At 40.1% G+C, this 22,522-nt stretch overlaps 2 long non-coding RNA genes across 3 annotated transcripts in view; one reads left to right on the forward strand and one right to left on the reverse strand.

The window, feature by feature from the left end:
• The first annotated feature begins 2,042 nt into the window (after positions 1 to 2,042).
• On the forward strand, positions 2,043 to 10,416 carry LOC112569459. Its single transcript, XR_003100433.1, has 4 exons — positions 2,043 to 2,725; positions 3,014 to 3,063; positions 6,283 to 6,351; positions 6,672 to 10,416. It is a non-coding gene; the product is annotated as an uncharacterized LOC112569459 (long non-coding RNA).
• An 8,403-nt stretch (positions 10,417 to 18,819) lies between these two features.
• Positions 18,820 to 22,522, reverse strand: part of LOC112569422 — an 86,431-nt gene continuing 82,728 nt past the window's right edge. For both annotated transcript variants that reach the window (XR_003100424.1, XR_003100425.1), the window contains one exon: positions 18,820 to 20,061. This is a non-coding gene — a long non-coding RNA (uncharacterized LOC112569422). The remainder of the gene's footprint in view (positions 20,062 to 22,522) is intronic.

The raw sequence follows: 22,522 nt of genomic DNA on the forward strand, positions 1-22,522 counted from the left end.
TATGAGTACAGAGACAAACGTCCGAGAAATTTTCCAGAAATTTTCGGCTGGACAGTTTATTGCGTCTGGAAGGGATCACACACACACACACACACACAGATGATGATATTGAAATATTCTCAATAAAAAGACAGAGATCAATAGTCTCAAAACAGTTGTAAAAGGTTGCATGTTACACAGTTGGTTATATAGCACTCCCATCACCTCTAGTATCAACAGGTGTAAAAAGAGGAATGAAAACTCTACCCCGGGGGAGTAAGTGCAGTGAGATACACTTCATCACCCCGAGGGTACAACCGTCTCAGTATTCAGTCCATCATTTAAGACTAGTTGATGAATGTCACCGGCCTTTCGATGAATACGATTGAATATTAAAGCCCAGTACATGGATAAAGGCAAAGAGAGATAATAACACTGGTGCAGAAGCCGGTCTAGTCATGGACAATGCTCATGGAGTTGTGACTGACACCCGAAGACTGAGACAGATCCCCCAAAACCCCCAAGACTTTCGTTCGCTGTTCATCCTCTACACTGAATAGAAATGGATTAACATGACCATATGAAGTCCTTTTTTTCAAAAATAGATTCGACAAATAACATAATTATAAATAATATTAAACTAAGAGGAGATGGGCGCAGACAAATAAACCACCACACGTAATGAGGAGTTATCCAAGGGACATCACGCTACTCTATCACTCTGATGTATGTAGGCTTACATGATATCAGTGATGATTGTCGTGATTTGGCTCGCGAGCGCACGTGCAGCAGTGGGAGGTCAATTCGTTCCTTTGTTTGCCAGCCAGCTTTTCATTTGTCCACCTCGGCGGCGTCCTCCCTGAGGGACGGTCTCAGAGTGTTATGCCGGGTCAAAGGGTCAACAGGCTTGCAGCGCTGTGCTGCTGCCTGAAGGGCGATCGTGCTCCGTTCAGATTCGTTGATGTGATGTTCCATGCCAGAAACTCGATGAACCAATTTCTTCATCCACTTTGCCCAGATTCTTTTTTTTCCCCCGGTATCAGCGAGCATCAGATTTCACACCTCGATGTCGTATAGTAAGACTACAACAGTAACAATGTAACAGACTTTATTTCGTTGCAAACCTGAGGGTATTGAACTGCCAAATCGAGTTTATATTGACTACTTCTGCTGTCGCTTGAGATTATTTTAAAAACATATCTGGGCTCTGCGAGTCTTTGCAGAGCTGTATGCTAAAGCATCCTTTGAGTCACAGAACTCATTTGCGTCACTTTTTTAATCAGAAATTTTCTATTCCTATAAAGATAAAATAGATATATAAGGAGATAACATTAATGCGACATTCTATCCATACATCCGTTCCTCAACGCACACACAGTTACACGCATATATATATATAGTTACTCGGCAGTTGTGATCCTTCCATGCATACCTGCCAGATCATGTCATCCAGTGTAAACTATGGTCATTAGTCATTCACAGGAAAAATTACATTCGGACAGATAATAATGACAAAAAGACAATTATCTTTAGCTAATTACTGCAAGAAAGAAAAAGGACAACACAGATTAATCAGCACATAAACAAACGCAGTCCTAATTGTTCGTCTATGCGACCGAGAAGACATGGCATGACATGGACATGACATGACATGACATGACATGTAGGACATCAAGATCCTGACATCGGAGCAATGAGATCCACAGAGGTCCTTCCAGCAGACCAAGGATATCCACCAAGTTAGCTCTTGCTGGCCTTTATTTGTACTCAACGACACTCGTGAAATTCGTTCCTCTTGCATGCATGACAGACGGACGGACGGACGGACGGACGGACGGACGGACGGACGGACAAAATCGTTGATGGGTGAATAATTTCTTCAGCTGATTTGTCATTTCGGGAGATTGAAGACTATGGTGAAGCTTCTAGAACGAGAAAGTACGACTTTACAGAAAGACAAATCTTGTCTTCCGTGATGATATGTAACAGGTGTCAGGTCGCACGACCAGCACCACAGTTTGCGAACTACAAAAAATAAAACCAAAGAGGGCGGAAGGAGGAGGTTGAGAGATGAAGAGAAAGACGTGAAAAAGGGAGGGAGACCAATAGCTGCTGGAGGTAGCTATCACCTAGGGGTGTGTCTTAAGGCCAGCCTTGAAAGCGGTTATATAGGCAGTGTAAGCTTTGTAAGTTTGAGCATCTCCTATTGGTTGCAGTCTTTCCAATCTGAAGGTGTCCATGTACATTCCTGACGTCATGGTTTAACAACCACTCGCTTCAGAACTAGATTTTAAAAAAAATCCCCAACAAATTACTGCCCTGACGATGCCAAGCTCGCGAAGCAGAAAAATCTAGACCGTGCACCAAGGTTAGCAGTGACGTGGAAAGGTCAGCTCGGAGCTAAACCAGGTGGACGTGAGGAATGATTAAAACCGCTCGCTTCCGCGTCGTCCGGGGACGTTAAGGACGATAAACTGGGGGTCAACGTCTGGCAGACGAGCATCGCACGAATCGTCCCAGCTCACCTGAGAGAGCTGGCAGTCGGACGAGCTGTCACGTGGTCGTCGGGTGCAGCGATAAGCACGTGACCAGCGAGAAGCCCTCGTCTGGCAGACGACACGTGAGGTGCTAACATCACGTGATCACAGGGAGATGCGGCAGCTCCTTGCAGGAAACATGGGCTGGCTCAAACGTGACTTTAATGGCACAAAATTCATGGAAACGTTCTGCTGGAGACTTTGCTAAGGTACGTTCTGGGAACAAAGATAAGAAGCTCGCCGAACAAACATGTTTCGAATTTAGAGGTCTAGTGAGATTAAAGTTTTTTTTTTTACCTGGTAACTGGCATTTGTATCAGTGCAAGATACCATTGGGTGAATAACCGTTTTCACCATGTCCACAGATATCAGGACTGTACAGGGAAACGTTTACCCCAAGGATATAGTCAATGGGAGAACTGGAACTATAAGTTTATTTAGGTGTTTCTGTGTGGACAAATGTGATGTCACAGCTTTGTGCTTGCTGATGTTTATAGGTGAATATCCTGAAAGTGATGGAGGGGAAGGCATTCATCCAGATTTTAAGGTATAGTATCTTGAGACATTAGAAATTTCACCCCACTAGACCTTTAACAGGTTATCAGTTCGCAAAAGACCCCGAAAGCAAAACAATGACCAAGAATTAAACTTTTAGTTTTGTTTGCATCATTGTCTTTTTTCCGGTAACTCAGAGTGTCCCACGGGACTGGACTTCGTTAAACAGCTTCTCTTTACATATCCCCCTACATATCCTTTCAAACGGGAGATTGAAACTGGTTGCTCGGGTGGGAGGAAGGGCAGACGTTTCAAAGCCAGCAGACAGAAAAACCCGACAAGTAGGTGAGCTGCAGATGATAGAGAGGAGCTCGCATGGAAGTTGGCAACAGTAAATATATTCTCCTTCATGAAAAAGAGAGCATTGTTACACAGTTTTTAACTAGCTTCAGCTTGTCCCGGGTGACATTAGAGTGAGACATTGCACACCTGTCACAGTCGGTGGCACTTGCAACAATCACCTGGCCGAGAAGCCAGCGAGCGGCTCAAACCTGTCGAGTCCGACTCCATTCATTATCCGAAGACTTGACAGCAACAGGGCACGAGGAGAGTGTGGCAAGAGAATAACATCCCGGTGCTACGGGTACACCTCTAACTACTCCATCACCATAACGGGTGGATGCAGACCACAACGGGATGTACCTGAATGTTTCTGGAGAAAATTGCTTTTAACATTAATGCCTTTTATCACATCACTGAGTCTACTCTTTACAGGCCTACTACAGGGCTTTTCTTCCAACCAGTGAGCTGAGCTCAGCACGAGATAATATTTCTGAAAGTCTGAGAGAACACCCCCTCCCGTCTATTGTTGAGATACAGGTCTACAATAATCACCATAGAAGTGCCGAATACTTCAAGAGACGAAGAGTAAGAAAATTAAAAAAAAAAAAAAAATAGCAATCTTGGGAAAATCTCTTAAGAAGGACTTAGCCAATGGAAGTCTGACTTTTTCACATGGAAAACAAAGATGTATGTAGAACTTGTGTAGAGGGAAGTGTTTAGACTTTGCCATCGACACAGAATAGAGTGAAAATGAACAGAAAATGTCTGGACAACAGCTTTGGTCATGTTCATTGACGACATGCTAAAACAAAATTTCCTTGAATCACGGAATACGGAAGAAAATGAAAACACGATTAAAATCGGAGAATCTGAAAATCAGTGATGATGAAATCAGAGGAAGAAGATTATGTAAGATCAATCTGAACATCGAGGTGCCAGTCAAAGAGGAGACATGATGGGATGCAGCAGAGGTGAACGTACGCCAGAAGGTCAATCAGTGGACAGCCTCTTCAGCTTTCCCCCCAACTTAGTCCTCCAGCTTTTCTTTTGCTTGCCATAACCTTGGTTACCAACGAAACTTTGGAGAACCAACCGTCTTTGGCAGGGTGTCATGTCGGACCACATGGCCAAACTACACCAGCTTCTGTCACGTGACTCTTGAGAGCACAGGCTCGAGGAGACCCACCAAGCAGGTGACTTGGCTGTAGATGAATCGTTCATCTTGTGTTCTTGGGTGCAATAAGGCGTTGACTGGGTGCAGACTTAACAAATAAAATGCAACTTGGATTCCAACTTTACATAATAAGGCTCATCTTGGAGACACACTTTACCAATAAGAAGCAATCATTGTACAGGTTTTAAAAATAAGGCGAAGTTGGATGCACAGTTTACGAATCAAGACACATCTTGGATGCAGATTCCCTTGCGACTAGGTTGCATGTAGGTATGAGTCATTGATGATCCATTTCTTCAATATTGCGACGCCGACAACTTGTGAGACTTCAGGCTGCAGTAGTTTTTGCTGTTCTCTAAATCCTTTAACCACATTTTGTTCACATTCACAAGAAGATGCTCTACATATTCATAAAGACTTTCGAAAAATACTTTTTTTCCAAGAACATATTTTCCGTCGTACAAGCGTGCTTTCAGACTCATACTTCTTTGTATATTGTAGCCAAGAAAGTGCCTTGGACTAGATGATATGTTTTATTATTTTATTTCAAATTAATCTGTAGCTGCGCTCTCAACTCGCCCCACCAGCGTTTACAGCCATTTTATCGAACGATGTAGAAGTTCGTCGAGTGCTTGATGTACTCAATCTGGCGTACGCACGCATGACCGGAAGTGATGCTCACAACGATGACATATAATTCGACTTCCATACGCTGCATCTCCCTAGGGCTGCTGGTGCTTGTTCTGTTTTGTTTTTGTCTGTTTGTTTTGTTTAAAAATGTGTTCTGATGGAAATGCATGGTCTATCTACTTTAACATATGTTCTGTTTCGCTTCCTGCAATTTTTTTTGCATTTCTGATGTGGATGCACTACAATTCTTGCACGAGTAAGGAAGAAAGTTTTAATTTAATTTTAATTTAGAGACATCCTTTAAAAAAAAACTGAACTGTCCAAACGGAGTAGCAGAGTAAAGAGATCAAAGTGGCAGGTTATCAAAAGGTCACCAAATTCACGACAGCAGTTCAGGGAGGCAGGAGGTTGGTGGGAGGATCCTCTTTGCATCTGTTTGTCTGAATGCCGGCACATGAAAGCCATTTGCACCAAAATCATAGATTTAAGCAGTAAACTCTTCATCTAATGTATCTAATGTCACTTTGGCAGCAGTTGTGATGTTTCATAAGATTACTATCACAAAATGCTTTTTTTGTTGTCGCTTTTTATTTGAACACTCGGAGGGAAATAGGAAATGGTGGGCAGACGACGAGTGATATGTGTGGAAGTGTTAGCATCTTGTGACGAGGGGCTTGTCTTTAATGTAATGTCAGTAAGGGCTGTAAGAATATAAATTGTGGGGGATACAGCTGAGGTTAGTAGCCACTGTTTGTGTGCTTTGTGGTCATTCATTCATTCTGTGGATTTTACCTTTGACCGGGTCGGGGAGGAAAGGACTCTCGTTGTTGGTCTCGTGTTGTCTTACCAAACATTATCAGAATAATTTATTCTATTCACCTGAAAACCTGCCGAGGTGAGTCTGTTGCACATTCTTGGCCCCTCCGTATCTTTTTTTCGATCTGGTGTCTTCCCCCCTTTTCCCCCACTAGTTCCTATTCCATTGCCTTTTAATTTACATTCAGATTTTTCCTATATTCGATTTTTTTATGTCATGTGATGTAAATAAAGTATATTTTGAAAAGCAATATCACAAATTTGTAGCTGAATGGATATGGTTTTGATATTAATATTTTTTCTGTCCAGATTTTTGTTTTCTTTCTTATATTGATGCACCGGATCTCGATGAGGCTTCGAGAAGGATGACAACCTGAAGTAAGACTGTTGTGTTTGTGTTCGGGTCCCGATCTGTTTTGACTGTTAGAGACTTTTTTCACAGGGAAATTATGTGTCCAATGTAGTATAATCATTTTATTGCGCTGAAGAATTTCTGACATGAGATTAATTTCTTAGTTCAGATTTTTTTGGTCCTTTATCTGGTCCGAAGTTGTGTGACTTCACGTTTCAGCTTCATATGCTACTACATCAAATATATAAGGCATTCAGAATTTTTTTTTTTAGCTCGCGAATATCTCTCAGTAACAAAGAAATAGTCAAATATGTAGTATTTATTTGTTTATTTATTTTTGTTGCAGTTCTAGTGACTGGCGGGGCAGTGAACGTAGGTGGTCCACCGTGTCTAGTGTACCGCAGGGAGAGGACCCCAACCTTCTGTTCTGCACCTTCACTTTTTCTGGTAAATCATGTGACCACTTCTGCTAATGAGATTGCTGGATGGACTGGAGAAAAAGTTTTTCAGCCCAGACCACTAATAATCCTTCTGCTCCATAGTCGTCAGTCCAGTCGAGGGCTTTAACAACCCGCCGAGAACTGCTCTGTTACTTATGTACACCTGGTTTTTCATTGTGAGGTTTTCCGAGCAAAGAATTATGTGCATGGACTAGTGATCACATTTCCCCAAAACAAAAAATGCTTTCATCGACGATGTTCGGAATAAACGTTTTAAGCTCACAGGTCATGGTCAGAGAGACGGAGGGAGGGAACAAAAGATTTACTTCTGGACAGTATCGGAGGATGATCACGAGAGATGACCGATGTGACCACCACAACGATGTCACAACGACACGATCCAAGCAGTCGAAGGGAGACAATTCGAAGTGATTAAATTCGATTCAGTAAAGAAAGGAAGGAGAGAAGGAAATGAATGAAAAAACAAACAAAAAAACAAAAAAACCACCTACCCACCCTCCGACATGCACTTTGATGTTCAACAGTTATTATTGCTGACCAGATGTTTGTTGTTGACTTGCATCATTTGGCCGGTCAGGGTGTGGAGAGGGTGAAGGTCGAAGACAATTTTTCATGTTCAGGCTATGGGGGTCAAAGTTCAAGTGTCATTCTCTGCTGCGTGTGCATACATTAAACATCTCCAAGTCGCTAACCGGAGTACAGAAGTGTACATCTAGATGATTATTTGAGCCATAGCTTAAATTATTTAATTAAAAAATTATGAGAAATGAGGAAGAAAAGGGATGGCCATAATTTTTTCTTTTTTACAACTTTGGCATATCTCTGTATTTTTTTTCATTGTTTGAGCTCGCATGCGTCATGCCCCTCAACTATAAACAATTTCCCTATTTGTTGTGCTTACATCTTCTATAGCACTTAAATAAAGAAATAACAAAGAGAAATAATAAATAAGTCTTTGCTGAAAAAAATGAGAAAAGCTTTTATGTAGTTCTCCTCTTACAATTTAAATGTAATGAAATGTATTTTATGTGATGAATTTCTAAAAGCAAGACCAACAGTCCCAGACTGAACATTGTATGCCAAGGATGTCCAGTTGTGCCATCTGACGGAAATTATCGACTAATCAATTTATTTTCACAATCACAAAAAGAGACCTTTTCGAAACTTGTCGTTCATCGTCGTTGTACTGCAAGCAGAAGAATCAGATTTTTTTTTAAATATTCAATTTTGGATAAAAATGAAGGTTTCAAAGCGGAATTAAAATGAGCAAGCCGTTAAAACGTTTTAATATAAAAATACTTAGTAAAATATATTTTATCTTGTTTTTTTGTTCTGTTCTCTTTCCTCCGCTGAGATTGAGATAGTCATGACCAGACGCTTCAACTGGATTGTCCTTCACCTCTTCTATTCTTTATTTTCTTTTTCTTTCTTTCTTTGATGTGGCATTGACTATTACTTTAAAACTACCCGAGTTTATTGCACAAATTTTCGCTGAAATAATGGCCAGATCTGTATCATTCACAACACAGTGTGTGTCGGCTGTTTCCTGTGAAATAACGATGCCGTGTCAGCAGTTTCAGCTTTTGTCATAAATTCTTCAGCACCTGATGTTCAGAAACTTTTTTCCACTTTAAGTTAGCCTGCGTATAGTGCATGCAACCCTCGTCAATCCTTTCTTTTCAGTCTATCCTTTGCCTCGTCCTGACTTTTTTTCCCCCTCGAGCAATTTCTTCCTTGTAAAAAGGCAAACCAGGTATGCTCCGTGTCATTAATTCGTTCCTCGTCGCGCGATCTTCCCCTTCTCCTTATATGATAATCGCCAGACCGAGCGTCGGCGAGCGAGGAAAACGAAAAGGGGGAAGGTGCGGTCATTATGCTCGGCACGAAAGTGGGCGGAGCTTACGGGAGCGTCTGGCCTCGATAACCTCAGAAGAGCGGAACCCGTCATGCGCTTGCGCGCAGCCAGCGCTATTGTAAACGGAGCAACTAATCAGAGCGCGCGCAGCAGCCAGGGTCACAAGGTTTGACACCTCGTGCGCACCGCCAGCTCAGGCGCCCTGTCGCTTTTTTTTTTTTTAGGCCAGGCTCCGCCCATTTCTCCAGCGCGCCTTTTTTGCCCTGACTGCTAATGTAGACTACGAAGGGGGTCAGGAGATAAAAGAAATGGGTAAGGATCGGAAAAACGTGGTTTCAATACTCAGTCTTTTTTCTTCTTTTTTTTTTTTTGAGAGTTGAGTGGTGTGTCATGTTTGTGGCAAGATAAAACTTAGTCCAAACCGAGCGGCTGTCGAGGGAGGTTTTGACAGAGAGGTCACTGACAGGGCGGGCAACGATGACGTAATGTCTGGAATTTGTAATGTCCTGGCCGAGCTAAACGCAAAGTGAGTCTCGGCGTGGCGGCGTGTACTTTACGTATGTGGGAGAGAAAAGAAACTTGAATGTTGTGTATTAAAGATGTGTAGCCTAAACCGAGCTGTTTGTAGTTTTATCCTCAAAACGTTTGAATGTGTGTACGTGTATGTGTGTTTTGTTTTAATGTGATGTGATTTCAAAAAATGAAAGAGGTGAAGGTCTTCATGCAAAAGCTAATCAGGCAAGTATGTTTCTTTTCTTCAAGGAAACTGAACCAAAATAACAAAATAACCACACAGACATACACGTGACAGATGAATGAATGTATATGATGAAACGTTTGTTTCAAAGTAGTCCTTGTTTATACGAGTGTGACTAAGACCTACCCAGAGTAAACCTGTGTGAATGACATCCAGGAAACAATACTTGTGTATGTCTATATAGATTATTTAAACAGTATTTTAGTTAGATATACATATTATCAAGGCAAGTTAGTTTTTGTTGTCTGGGGAGACAGGATAACGTGCAAGATAAGTGTGAATCTATTTTCAGGCACTGGAAAAAATAGACATGAGGGAACCTCTTTTTACAACCAGATTACTTACCAGGTCCGTTACTTGGAGATATATATATACTAAATCTCTCTCATATCTTTCTCTCTCTCTCATGCTGAGCAGCCCCGGCATGCTTCGCCTCGTGTTGTAGAATCTGTTGATGTGTGTCTCTCTGTTTGCTGATATTATTTTAGTCTGTCTTTAGGACTTTAGCGAGGTCTCAACACACTTAGACAAAGATGTAGACCAACACGTGACTAAAGGTGGTACATAAGAAGAGACTGATTACAGGGAATGATGAACAGGAGATGTAATAAGCAGGGAAGAGAGAGAAGGAAAGGGAAGAGGAACAATTCTTGTTTCCCTTTTCTCATTCATAGCTATATTCGGAGGTTTTTTTGTCACCATTTCCCTTTTCTTCCTTTCTCCCATTTGATTCTGAGAATCATCACAGTGACTTCAATTCTTTAATAAGAAGAACTTCATAAAGAGTTCATGAAGCTAGACTCGTGATGTGCCCCATGCCGGGTACAGTCAGCTCACATCTCCATTTCCACCAAGCTAAACTTGGAGTTTGTTCACATGTGTTGTCTAGACGTTCCAGCTTCACTTTCTTACCATCAGCTTGTTTAAGACATTATGTGGATGACAGAAAGTATAGAATTCTGCAGCCTGCCCTGTTCTCAAGTTTAAAAAGATTTTTTAAAGAATTGCATTACACTTGCTTTCCTCTCGCTGCACTGCCTAACAATAAACAAGACTACAAACTAGCCATGGGTCTGTCAGTTTTGCTTTGGTTTTGTTTGTTGGTTGGTTTGTTTGTTTGTTTGTTTGTTTGTTTGTTTCTTTGTTTGTTGGTTGGTTTTTTTTTTTTTTTTGAAGCTCTTTTCCATTCAGAAAGGTTCGTTTATGTAGATCATAGGGATTTACTTTTGAGGGAATAAAAATAATTGGTGAAAGTAAATATCAACATTCTCTTATACTCTACTCTTCTCATCGGAATTTGAGGGAACACAAAACAGGGAAGATAGTGTTGTGTAGAAACAACCCTTTCTGTCTTTTCAGATTCTTTAATGCCTTGTACAATTTTTCATTTTAAATTGAAAAACCTGTTCATCAATAAACATGTTTGAACCTCAATCTTTTTACATTAGTATTGAGACAGGATTAAGCACCTTCACTCCTTAACAAAGCAAATCTCTTTAAGCGAATTCAGGTAACAAACCTCCAACACCTGTAGGAGCCCAGGGGTTCCAGTCATGATTCCTGTTCATAGTGAATCTTGTAAGGAAGATGTAAGGATGATGTAAGGAAGTTAAGCCATGATGGCTGGTAGTATACCCAATATGATTATTACTGCGACAGTTTGATGACTGATCGACCCAAGGGATAACTTTCTTTTCACTGGCGAGTGTGAAGGAAGAACATGGCGGCTAGTAAGAAACAAACTTTCGGTTAATATTGGAAGCACTTGGAGTTCTGTCCAACATGTGATAATCGTAGTAATTAGTCTTGTGGCATTAACTGTTGGTCAGGCAGAGACCAACAACTTCCAGTAAACTATTCTCGACAAAGTGTTCAGGGAAAGGTCTGTATCCTCCATGGCTAGTCTCTGATGACTTCCTGTTCATTCTAAGTGTGACACCTTCCTTATGACCAGGGTGATATTTCTTTGTACCTAATTAGTGTCGATCCGACTTTGTAATTATTTTAGCAGTTTCTCTGAAGAATGAACAAGTTACATTCAAGTCATGAGATTGAGTTTCAAAAGCCTTACTGTGTGTGATCATGTTATCTGATAAATTGAGCAATAAAATTAATTAAATGCAGATGTGGCTTTTAACGAGATAAACTCCCGCTTGGTGGGTATTTCCCACCTCACCTCTTCGGCCAGGATGTGCGCTCAACCGGAGTCCCGACAAGTTCATTTCAAAAACAACTTCAAAGCAACTTTCAAACTTACCCTCCTATCCCCTCCCATCATGCCATGACTGAGTGAGGTCTTGTTCCTACACTTTAATAGTATGTTGTCCTGTCTTTGCTTGTTGTTTGATATGTTAGGTCTGTGTGTATAAGTAAATATGCTATGATCAGTTTCAGTTGGTTTGTGTGTGTTTTACTTTGTGTTTGAGCCTACTTTCAAGTGGGGACACGGCTGTATGATAATGATTTTTACATACAACAATTCCGCATTCACTCAACCACGCAGCAAGCACAGATATATTTTTTAATTAAACATTTAATTAAAACATAAAGGGTTCAGCGTTGTATTGATAAGGTGAGATAACATAAACATTTATTTATACCAGAGTGCAATTAGAGGCAGTTCTATATGGAAGCACAACAACAAAACAACAATACCATGACATATTTAAATCTGCCATTCACATGGAGCAACATCCAGAAGTCGCTCAACAATGGACAACCTCCATCTGTTGGTCCTGCATCCAGGTACACAATAGTCGGCCTGATGGAAGTTATAAAAATCTCCTCACAGGACAGCACCTATAGTTGTATCCTATTTCTAATCCAGCTTTACAATTTCAAGTTAATGTCTGTTCACAGCTGCTCTTTTTTCCCACCTGAACTATTTGATCATAAATTAAATCAAGTCCCATATCTACTTGATAAAACAGGTTTTGATAAAAGTCAGATTATTATTAATTAAAAAATAGCAATCTAAAAAAAGAAGAAAAAAAAAATTCCCACTGAATTTCAGAAGCAGGTCATCATGAAAGTCGATTCCAGTTCTTTATGAAAATATCAGTCATCATATTGGTTGTTACAAATGTTTCCGGCCGGATTGTTTATTTTTATGTTTACAGTCGAATGCAGAACTGGTTTACAGTTTTTAAAAAGCACTCACGATACTCATGACTATCCATTTTTTAACTAAAAAAAAAAAAAAAAGTGGAAGAAATTTAGATACGTGTCAAAATAATAAAGTTGCACAAGTTTTATTATAACAAGAGGAGCAGTTTTTGTTTCTGTGTGTGTGTGTGAGAGAGTGTGTGTTGCAACTAATACAGAAATATATTATGAAATATCAGAAACGCACGCACACTGCTTATCTCAAATGTACACATACACATGACCAGACACAAGATTCAAAAGCTCTCATCAAACTTATCTCACATTCAGTAATAATCTTGTGTTCTTGTGGAACATTCTTGGCTACGGAAGAAATAACAGTTGATACAGCAGATATTATGGTATGGCTAAGGTGCACAACAAATGGATTGCTATTCCACCAATTCTAAAAAGAAGTGCTTTAAATGGTTCTGAGACAGCTTTTGAAGACATTGAAGAATGATGATAAAAAGGCTGACCATATCAAGAATTCCTTTTACTGTAGTTCAGATTCCTTCTAGCCAGTTAATAAACGTGTGTCTGCGTTTTCTTTAAAGAAATTGTTTAATATGGATTAGTATTTCCAACCTCAGAGGACTCTTGTGACCCTCAATAATATGACACCTGATGTAAAAAATGTCAAAACCCACACAAATTTTCAAAACAACCAAATGTCGAAGCCAAACACAATATTCAAGATGTTTTAAAGGTAGCTGACACAGCCGAGCTGCATGTTCATGTAGCAACCAAATTTACTTTAAATTTTCCAGAAATTTTATTTGTCCTGCTGGTGAGAATGTTTTCTGCCTGCAGACACAATTTTCTGGATCTTCTACAGAAAAATGCACTCAGTATGTAGAGCAGACATAAGTCTGAAAATCTCTTACTTCATCTACTAGTCTTTTCCTTAAAGATGGTCACAACAAAAAAGCCGGCATTAAGACATCAAAAGGATGCGCGAAAACTGTTAATTATGTTATCGGGATAAAAAAAAATAATAATAATAAAATAAAATAAATAAATAAATCACTGTGTTTATTAGTTGGCTGTCCGTTACCAATCAGCAATATTTTTACCTTCCAGTCATGATAACAACAACTGTACTTGCACATCAACAGAAAAGCCATTAATTTAAATACTTGTTCAAGGAGCTATTGATTTTCCTTTTCTTCTTTTAGAATATTTTGTAAAATTTTACAACAACAACCTCTCTCCTTTTTATCTTCTTTCTGCATATCGATGATTTTCATCAGCCTCAGAGTTCGTTTTAGCACATTTTATACTTAATTTCAAAGATACAAGAAGTACATTCTACGCGATCTTAATCTTCAGCAAAGTTTTCTTCGAGAGTTTAGCTGAAAACACAATATTTCTCTTCCCGGCTTCTGCTTTTACTTTTTTTCCCTCTTCTGTAAAAAAATTGTAATAAATATTAATTATTTACTGAAAATAATATTTACAGATGAATGCATTCTAAAATTTGTAAATGCTAATGAAAATATTTAGTTGAGCATCATCATCTTGACAATGATGTATAGAAGCTGCTGGTCATCGTTTATAAATTCTAATAATGTCGGCTTACTTACCTCACAAAATCCGTCTTTTTATTATTGTTCAAAGTGTGTCGAGCAAGCTACTACTACACTTAAAATAATGCAACTTTATTGTTATCAGGAAATGATATTTGGATACTTTTAGTGACTCTTTTGATAAGAACATTGATGGCGCTGAAGACCCTCCAGACAACTTTGATGAACTGAGAGAGGCTGGTTTGAAGTTTTCAGGCTGGAAATTCTTAAAAATTCTTAACCACAGAACTATCAGAGAGTCAGAAATTAGAGAAATAAATATTCACCTGTGAAAATCCACTTTTTTGAAGTAGGCCACATTTTAATTAGTTTATGCATCGATGGACATGAGCTCACAAAGCTTCTTCTGCCTAAATAAATTGTCTTTTGCATAGGCTCTACAGGGTTCATATTTTAACTCTTTTTTGAAATTATCTTTTATCTAAATAATATGCATATATATATATACCAGTGAAGTCATTCCACCTAGCAACCAATGGGAGGTCGTTGAGAGTATGACAATGAGGCGTTTTTTCAGTCGACGAGCTTACTTTCATGTCACGGAAAACGGGATCTTAACTTTTTCTCGAAAGCCAAGAATGAAGACGAGTGCAAAGTACGAAAGTATCCACAGAAGACAGAGGGTTCCTGCAGTTCGGGATGGTTAACAGAGGTCCCTACATTGCTGGTCAACATCCGATTCGACCTACCCACGGGTCGGTTTGACCATTGCCAAGAGTTAATTCGAGTACAGCTGTGAGTTGATTCAGCGACATCTACCGTCTATGATAAGAAAATAAATGAACTTTGATGTGGTTTCTTTCTAGCTTTTTTAAAAGAAAAAAAAATTAGAGATAAGGGCAAATATTTTAGACAAATTCTTAAGATAACTTTTTTTCTATCTGTTTTGGAGTTCTCTGAAGTTCTAGTTTCTATCCTTTTCTTCGGGACTTACATTTTTTTAAAAGGATTTCGGGATGCCACTTCCATGTAAGTATGATACAGCTACTCGGTTATTTCCTCATTGCCTATAATTAACTTAACCAGCAACGTCTCTCGTCGGTGGTCGACTCGGCCCCGGAGGCGGGCGAGTCGACTTACTGCAGGGGTCGCCAGACGTGGTCGAACTGGCGAACGGTCAACTCGACCTGCCCCTGTCATTGCTGTGACTCACAAGGCCACACCCATGACCTTTGCACTCTGATGCCTGTTGCTGCTGCCACAACTTTTCTCTATTCGTGCCCCACCGTAAAATCTTCTGCAACGGTTGTTGCGAGGAAATGGTGAGTCGTTGCCCCCGGAGGGAATGGGGGGTGCCTGGGATAGGGGTTGGATGCAACTTGGGGAAAAAAATAGGATAAGCATCTTTATAAAGCGGTGCTCATTAACCCTGATGATGCTTCAAACAAGTTATTAAGGTTTTTTTCTGACGGTTTTGATGCTCGGTTCCCATGTCCCATCACAAAGTCCCCAGCAACGGCACTCCATCCCCTACATGGCGAGTGGTCCTACTCCTAGTGGTTGTGGAATCAGCCGTTCATGTATCCAAGCGTTGAACCCAGCATTCAGAACGGCTTGAACCATTCTTCCCGGAAATGCTGATTTTTTAAATATTTTTATTTACAACGGGGACCAATAGTTATTTAGTTTTGTTGTTATGTGTTTGTCCGGTATCAGTTTCAGCTCTGTCTTTCCGTTCTCAATTATCCTTTCATCCGTACGACTGGCTTGGCGCCTTGTATGAACAGTGGCTACAACAGAATTTTATGTTGCACACCTTTGCTGTGTTCGCTCTTTCTCACTTTCTCTCTCTCTCTGTTTCTTTCTGTTGTTTTTTTCTCTTTTTTACTTACATGAATGTTTTCCAGACAGCGTTTGTTCACAGGCGGAGATGCAGCACAGAATTAAAGCCAAACTCTAGAGCTTAAGTTGTTGTTGATGTTGATATTATTGCTGCTTCTGCTGCTGAGGATTGGTGGTAGTGGTAGTGCTGACATCTTGGAAGGAGGTAAGCTCTATTTCGCTCTTCGCAATCTTTACACGAGCCAAGACATGACCCGAATATTTTGCATTGTCACATGACTGGCCGAAAAGATTCAAATAATCAGACATTTTGGAGGCTGGAAGCCCTGTATGCAGCGTGGTGATGTGGCTTAAATCTGATAAACATTACGATATCCATCGCTGTGACAAGTAACACCGTCTTTGTCATGACAACATCTCGCAGCCTTCATCTGCCATTGGATTGAATGCTCCAGGCCTCGTGCTGGCATCTATTCTTGCAATCTGACTTTTCTGACCATCGGAATCAGGTACCAAAAAAAGTCACGTGCTCTCTGAGGTTTATTTTGCCGCCATGGCTGCAAAGATAAGTTGTGTTCATTGTCTACCTTAGAACTAATGGGTGCAAAGCTGATTTTCAGGAAAACGGAAATTTCTGGGTTTGCTTTTGAATTTCTTCTAAAGAAAGCTACATTTCTTTCTGCGACGAGAACTGGCATAATTGAAAATGGCTGCCACTTACATTCGACACTTCTCTTGGAAAGATGTAAACAAATAATCCAAGACAAACGTTGAAATTAATGTCCATGTTTGGTACAAGAGTATTTTCTTTTTTTTTTTTTTCTTTTTTTTTCTTTTTGCAAATTAAGTAATTAAGGTTTAATTAGTATTATTTTTTTAAGCCGAAGTGGATTAACGTATGGTCGTATTCACGACGTCACTAAGGGTCAAAGCCAATGCAAAAGTTCGAACCTAATATGCTAATGAGGCGTTAGCCAATCAGAAAATCTATATTTCTGGAGTCGCTGAAAATGAGGCCGTGACCTTTTCCCTCCAACCGACTTTAGAGTTGCGAGGTTTAAAGACTTGTATCTCCTACACGAGCTTAATAATAACATATATGGAATAAGTAACTTTAATGCACTAAACAAAAACTTTCAAATTTTTTTTTTTCAAAAATCATTAGCACTTGTTGCCTAGTACAGAAATGATGTTTTCGAATCGATTTAGGAAAAATGATTCTTTCTCCCACTTACTCGTCTCTCAGTAATAGCTATCATGTTTATTCGTGGCTTTTGTTAGGAAGGCTGTAGTGATTTTTCGATTTTGCTTTTTTAACGAGTATTCATCAGTATAGTGGAGGAAGAAATCAAGACCCTTGATTCAAAATGTCGGAGATACACGAACACTGAAATACTTTAATGCTGACGGATCATACATTTTCGGTATGAATACACAGTTTTATTTAAGTGTTGGTTGTAGTGTTATATGTAGAGCAAACCCCGACAACAACAGCAATAAATTGCTTGCAGAACAAGTAAAGCTCGTCCAATAACCTTGCAAAGCAATTTATCTATTGATCTTTTTGAAATACAACTAGAAAATCCAAAGGGAAATTTGTTCGTTTTTTTTTTTATTTTATTGAAAACTCGAACTCCAGCCCATTATAGTCCTAGTTTTGTGAGTAGTGTAAAGTAAGGTGACCAGACGTTTCGGGTGCGAAGGCCGGACACGTGCCGATGATGGTGTCGTCACCGTCAAAAAACGCCGAAAAAAGTGATTTTTTAAAGACAACCGGGACATTTGATGGACTTGCCAGAAAGCAAGAAAGCGGGACATTGGGCGTCCCGCCCGATATTCAGGCGGGACACGAGGTCAAAAGCGGGACTGTCCCGCCAAATGCGGGACGTCTGGTCACCTTATGTAAAGAGTTTTTGTATCACTGAAATCAAGTTTGTGTGTAAAACCTTATTACTCCAATTTCACCCTTTTATCTTTTATCTTTTCTTTTCTCCATTTTCTTCTCTTTTTTTCCTCTTCTCTTGTCTCTCAGATTTCTGGATATTGCCCTACACTCCTACAGTGAAATGCCAAAATGTATCATCTTTCTAATCATCGTGTGTGGTCGAGCTAAAAAACTAGAAGCATATGTTACGAACATACAAGATTTTATAGGAAACAAACTATTCAAGAAGACGAGCAAGCAGACTAATAAGTAGGCATAAATATCAATGAAAAGGTTGGACTAGAAGAATGTGGAGTGTCGCTAGGAGTTAAGCCTGAAAGTCAAGTTTTTTTACCTGTAAATTTTAGTAACAGGTGCCCGGATCTTGTATTTACTGATACGTGTGTTATTACTTTGTCTACATGCGTGGGCGAGTGTGTTTGTAAAAACATATTACTCCAATTTCACCTTTTTTTCTTTTAGTTTTTAGTCCTTTCGTTTTCCTCTCTTTCTTTTCTTTTCTTTTCTCTCAAATTTCGGAACATTACCCTAAAGTGAAATGGCAGAATGTTTCATCCTGCTAATCATCATGTCTGCCCGAGCTAAAGAAAAAATAAAAAAACCCAGTAATTTAATCACACTTACAACGTTTTTAGGAAACAAACTTTACAACATATGTATCGGAAAATACCAGATCCGGGATTTAGTTAATAAAAAATTACTAACATTTACAAGAAACCTTGACTGTCGAGTTGAACTCCTTACAACACTAATATGTCTAGCCCATCTTCTAATCTTTTCTGTCACATTTTTGTCTGTTGGCTAGTCGTCTTCCTCTGCAAAACTCTCAATTCTTATTGTTACCGGATTCCTCTTGGCCTCTTGTATTTTTGTTTATCTTTCTTTACTTCGTATGCTGTCCATGTCTCGTTCTTGTCTCTAAGACCATGCTCCTTCATGACCATGCAAGACATAAATCACATGATGTTTATTATTTATTATTAATAATCACCCTGAGACATCACACACCTCTAAGCTTGGCTCTAAGACTATTTACAGGGAGACATAGTGATTCAATATCTTTTTCACTCACAAAGCTTGACATCAGGTCTGTTTACTTCACAGGTAGGTTTTATTCACCACTGTCACATCTACCACTCCATCCTTTATATCACGGGTGGGGAATGTCTGGCTCGCAGGTGTATACAGCCCACAAAGTCATTTAACCCGACCACCCTTGGTAATCGAAGATTTCAGTGAGTTTAGCAGCTATTGTCACAACAACATAAATTTATATTAAGTGGATAAATATTAACAACACATTTTGAGGGACGAGTAAGGATAGACAGGACACATACGAGTACATGTCGGGACAGACAGGTTTGCTTCTTGTCGGGTGCCCGCGGCCTATATGGACGATTTGGGAGAATTATTCATGCATGTGACCTTCCCCCCCAGTCCGAGGATAACCCACTTCCGGTTTGACGTCGACACGCGTAGCGTTCATCGACCTTGTTGGCTCACATAATTAAAAAAATAAAATATGATCGTCGACATTGCTGTGTACTTTAGAACAAGAAGGAACGCAGACTAGGAGAAGGTAGACAAAGCAACAGGTAAAACTGATTGCAAGGTGAGACAGGTTGAGACGAGGCTGTGAACTAGATGATAACAAATTATGGGATCTTGAACTGAATGCAAACCTGAAATGCCACCCAGTGCGAGGGTGGTGTGACATGATCAACCTTTTGCTTGCATAATACAATGCGAACACCATAGTTCTGAGATTTCATCACATCCAGTGTTTGACAGAATGAAGAGTTTGCTGAGTGCTGGTGGACATTCGGTGGAGTTGGCAAGCTGGGTCAGAGTCAGGAGCTGAGTATTGTCGACATACACGTGGTATTACAAACCATAGTGGCCAATCACAGGACCAAGTGGCTGGACAAAGGGTAGTAAACAAGACAGGTCCTGGACTGAATCATGAGGCTCTCCGAGTTGAACTGAAGCAGGTTTGGATGTCAAGGCGAGGAGACCAACAGACTGGGTGCCAGCAGACAGACAGAAGTGCAACCAACCAAGAGCTGTGCGGTAGAGGTCAAAGGTCGTATGAAGTCTCTGGGAAGATTGTGATGGTCCAAAGTGTCAAAAGCAGCCGATGGATCGAGCATAGAAAAGGTTGATAGGTGGCCATGGTCCCATGTAGATAAACCTCGTTCGCCACCTACAACAGAGCAATGTCGGTTGAGTACAAATACACATAAATACACACATACAATGCGCAAATACACATATGGATGTACAAAATACATATATTACAACCGGGATACAAATGATTGGAAGTGAGTGTAGAGTGTGTTTGGCCAGTTGATGAGGATGAGGATTAAACATCATGACGGTCGAGAAATCGGAGTCTGGCACTGGGATCTTGAAGCCAGCTACGATCCGCGATGACATCGTCGGCTTCCAACACCAGAAACATCGAGGACCCTCCATGTCACGAGAGTGTGTGTCGAGCGAGTGTAGTGTGTTTAGTGTGGTGATTAAGGAAGGGCAGTGACTCACATAATTCGGATTAAAGATAAGGAATTGTAATGGGAGCCCTAGAAGTCTAGCCATTTTCAAAATTTTTGAAGTTATTGTGTCATCTGTAACTAGTATAAATCTCTCGATGAATTGCCTTGAGTTGAATATTTGGGAAGGTGTGTTAAGAGCTTGGAAGTCAGATTGTATTATTTTGCTAGAAAGTTTTCGCTGGTGGGGGAGGTATCGAGAGTGTAATCAGTCCGAGGGCAGCAACTCGATTACGGTACCTCTGTTCACCCTCTACCCATCCCCAAGGTTTACTACAAATACCAAAACACACATTCACCCATACACCTACACACATAAATATAGGAATAAAAACTCTACATTTACAAACACACACACACACATGCTCACACATGCATACATAAACAAAGATATCTCTGTATTAAGACATACATGTACACATCTATAAAGACATAGACATGCTGGCACAGACATTGCACGCGTGCATACACACAGACATATAAAACACAATCAAATACATACATAAACACACTGTACACGAATCCTGAGAGGTTTTTTTTTCATCGTACTAGCGCGCTCACACCCACAAACACATGATTATGCAAAGGCGTCCACTTGACAACTGGAGAGGAAAAGAGTTTGTTGTTATGGGATGAGGGTGTAGTGTGTCGTGGAAAAAGTCAGCCTGACCTCCAGATATTTTAGGTACAGTGAGACATTCTGTATATAAGACATTCTGTATATAAGACATTTTGTATGTGAGACATTCTGTGTATGAAACATTTACCTAAAGTTTAATGTGCTTCGGAAGTCAATGATTCCATTTTCCAGTCAATTCAATTTGTTTGCTGACTTAAATTATTACTCCTTTACAAATAATTAATTATATTATTAAAGACTCATAATTAGTGCATATACGGCACTTATTCTCTTTTCCGATCCTAAAACTGTACTGTAACAATTTATTTTTAAAATATTTGATGTTTGGAGAGGGTGACTCTCACTAACATCCCATCATGCATTATGTAAGCCGACTTGACTGTTCAAATTAAACAGTAAAATTTTGGTATAAAAATTTATGCGGCTTACTTAAACAATCCTCGGGATATAATAAGTATGAAATGTATGTATGAAGAAGGGAGGCAACATTTCTTTTTTCAATCAACGGTCGCATTCACTCAAATGGTAAATCCAGACAAGCAAGTTAGTGTCTGTCTGTCGTCTGCTTCCAAGTGTTTTGCCTGGACAAGCTGCCCTGTCCATCGTCGAGAAGAAAACTGTAAACAAAATGTATACAAAAGAACCACCATTAACATGTGTAGATGTGGGGGGTAAGCAAGGTTTTGTGTACATAAAACTTTTTATTTTTATTAATAGTAGTATTCCTTGCTTTTCTTTTTGTGTCCAGACAGTCTGTGTCTGGCTGGCAAGCTGCCATAACAGCTACCTCCTCCTCCCGCGTGGGGGCGAATATGAGAAGTGGGTCTGAAGTGATAGATACCCGCCAGGGGATGATAACTCTTCACGCATGGATTCCACGCCCATAGATACCACGCGCGCACAGACATAATGACAGACTGTTGTCGGTTAGTCACGGGCATGGATGACAGTTTTCTGAACCTCCACAACTTGAAGTTGAGGGGTGAAACAGCTGCAATACAACCAGTCGTTGTTGTCATCATCGCAGGAGTAATAGTTAATAATAGTAAGAGGTAATAGTTGTTGCTGCTGGTGGAGGTCCTGCAGGAAAAAGCAGACAAAGATGGAGGCGATGCTTCTTGTAACAGTGAGTATATTACTGTAGTGTCCTAATCTTCAGACACCTCTCCTGTGGGTGTTGTCCGCTCCGATCATACTCTTTCAAATACTTTTATTACTGAAAAAGTTTTTATTGGTCAGTGGTTTATTTAGTAAAAAAAAGTGCTTCCACCTTGATGTGATTTTGCGCTATAGGGGGAGAGGAAGGATGAGGGAGGAAACCGGAGTGCTCGGAGAAAACCCTCGACATCCAGGCATGTGGACAGGAGTCACATATAGAGAGTGTCCCAAGACGAGATTTGAACCATGAGTTTCTCGCTGCAGCGGTGACGAGCGAGTGTTTAACCGCTTTATTGTTGTTTATTGTTCAGTGG

The sequence above is a fragment of the Pomacea canaliculata genome, linkage group LG7 (genome assembly GCF_003073045.1).
Source record: "Pomacea canaliculata isolate SZHN2017 linkage group LG7, ASM307304v1, whole genome shotgun sequence".
In the NCBI taxonomy this organism is placed as follows: domain Eukaryota; kingdom Metazoa; phylum Mollusca; class Gastropoda; order Architaenioglossa; family Ampullariidae; genus Pomacea; species Pomacea canaliculata.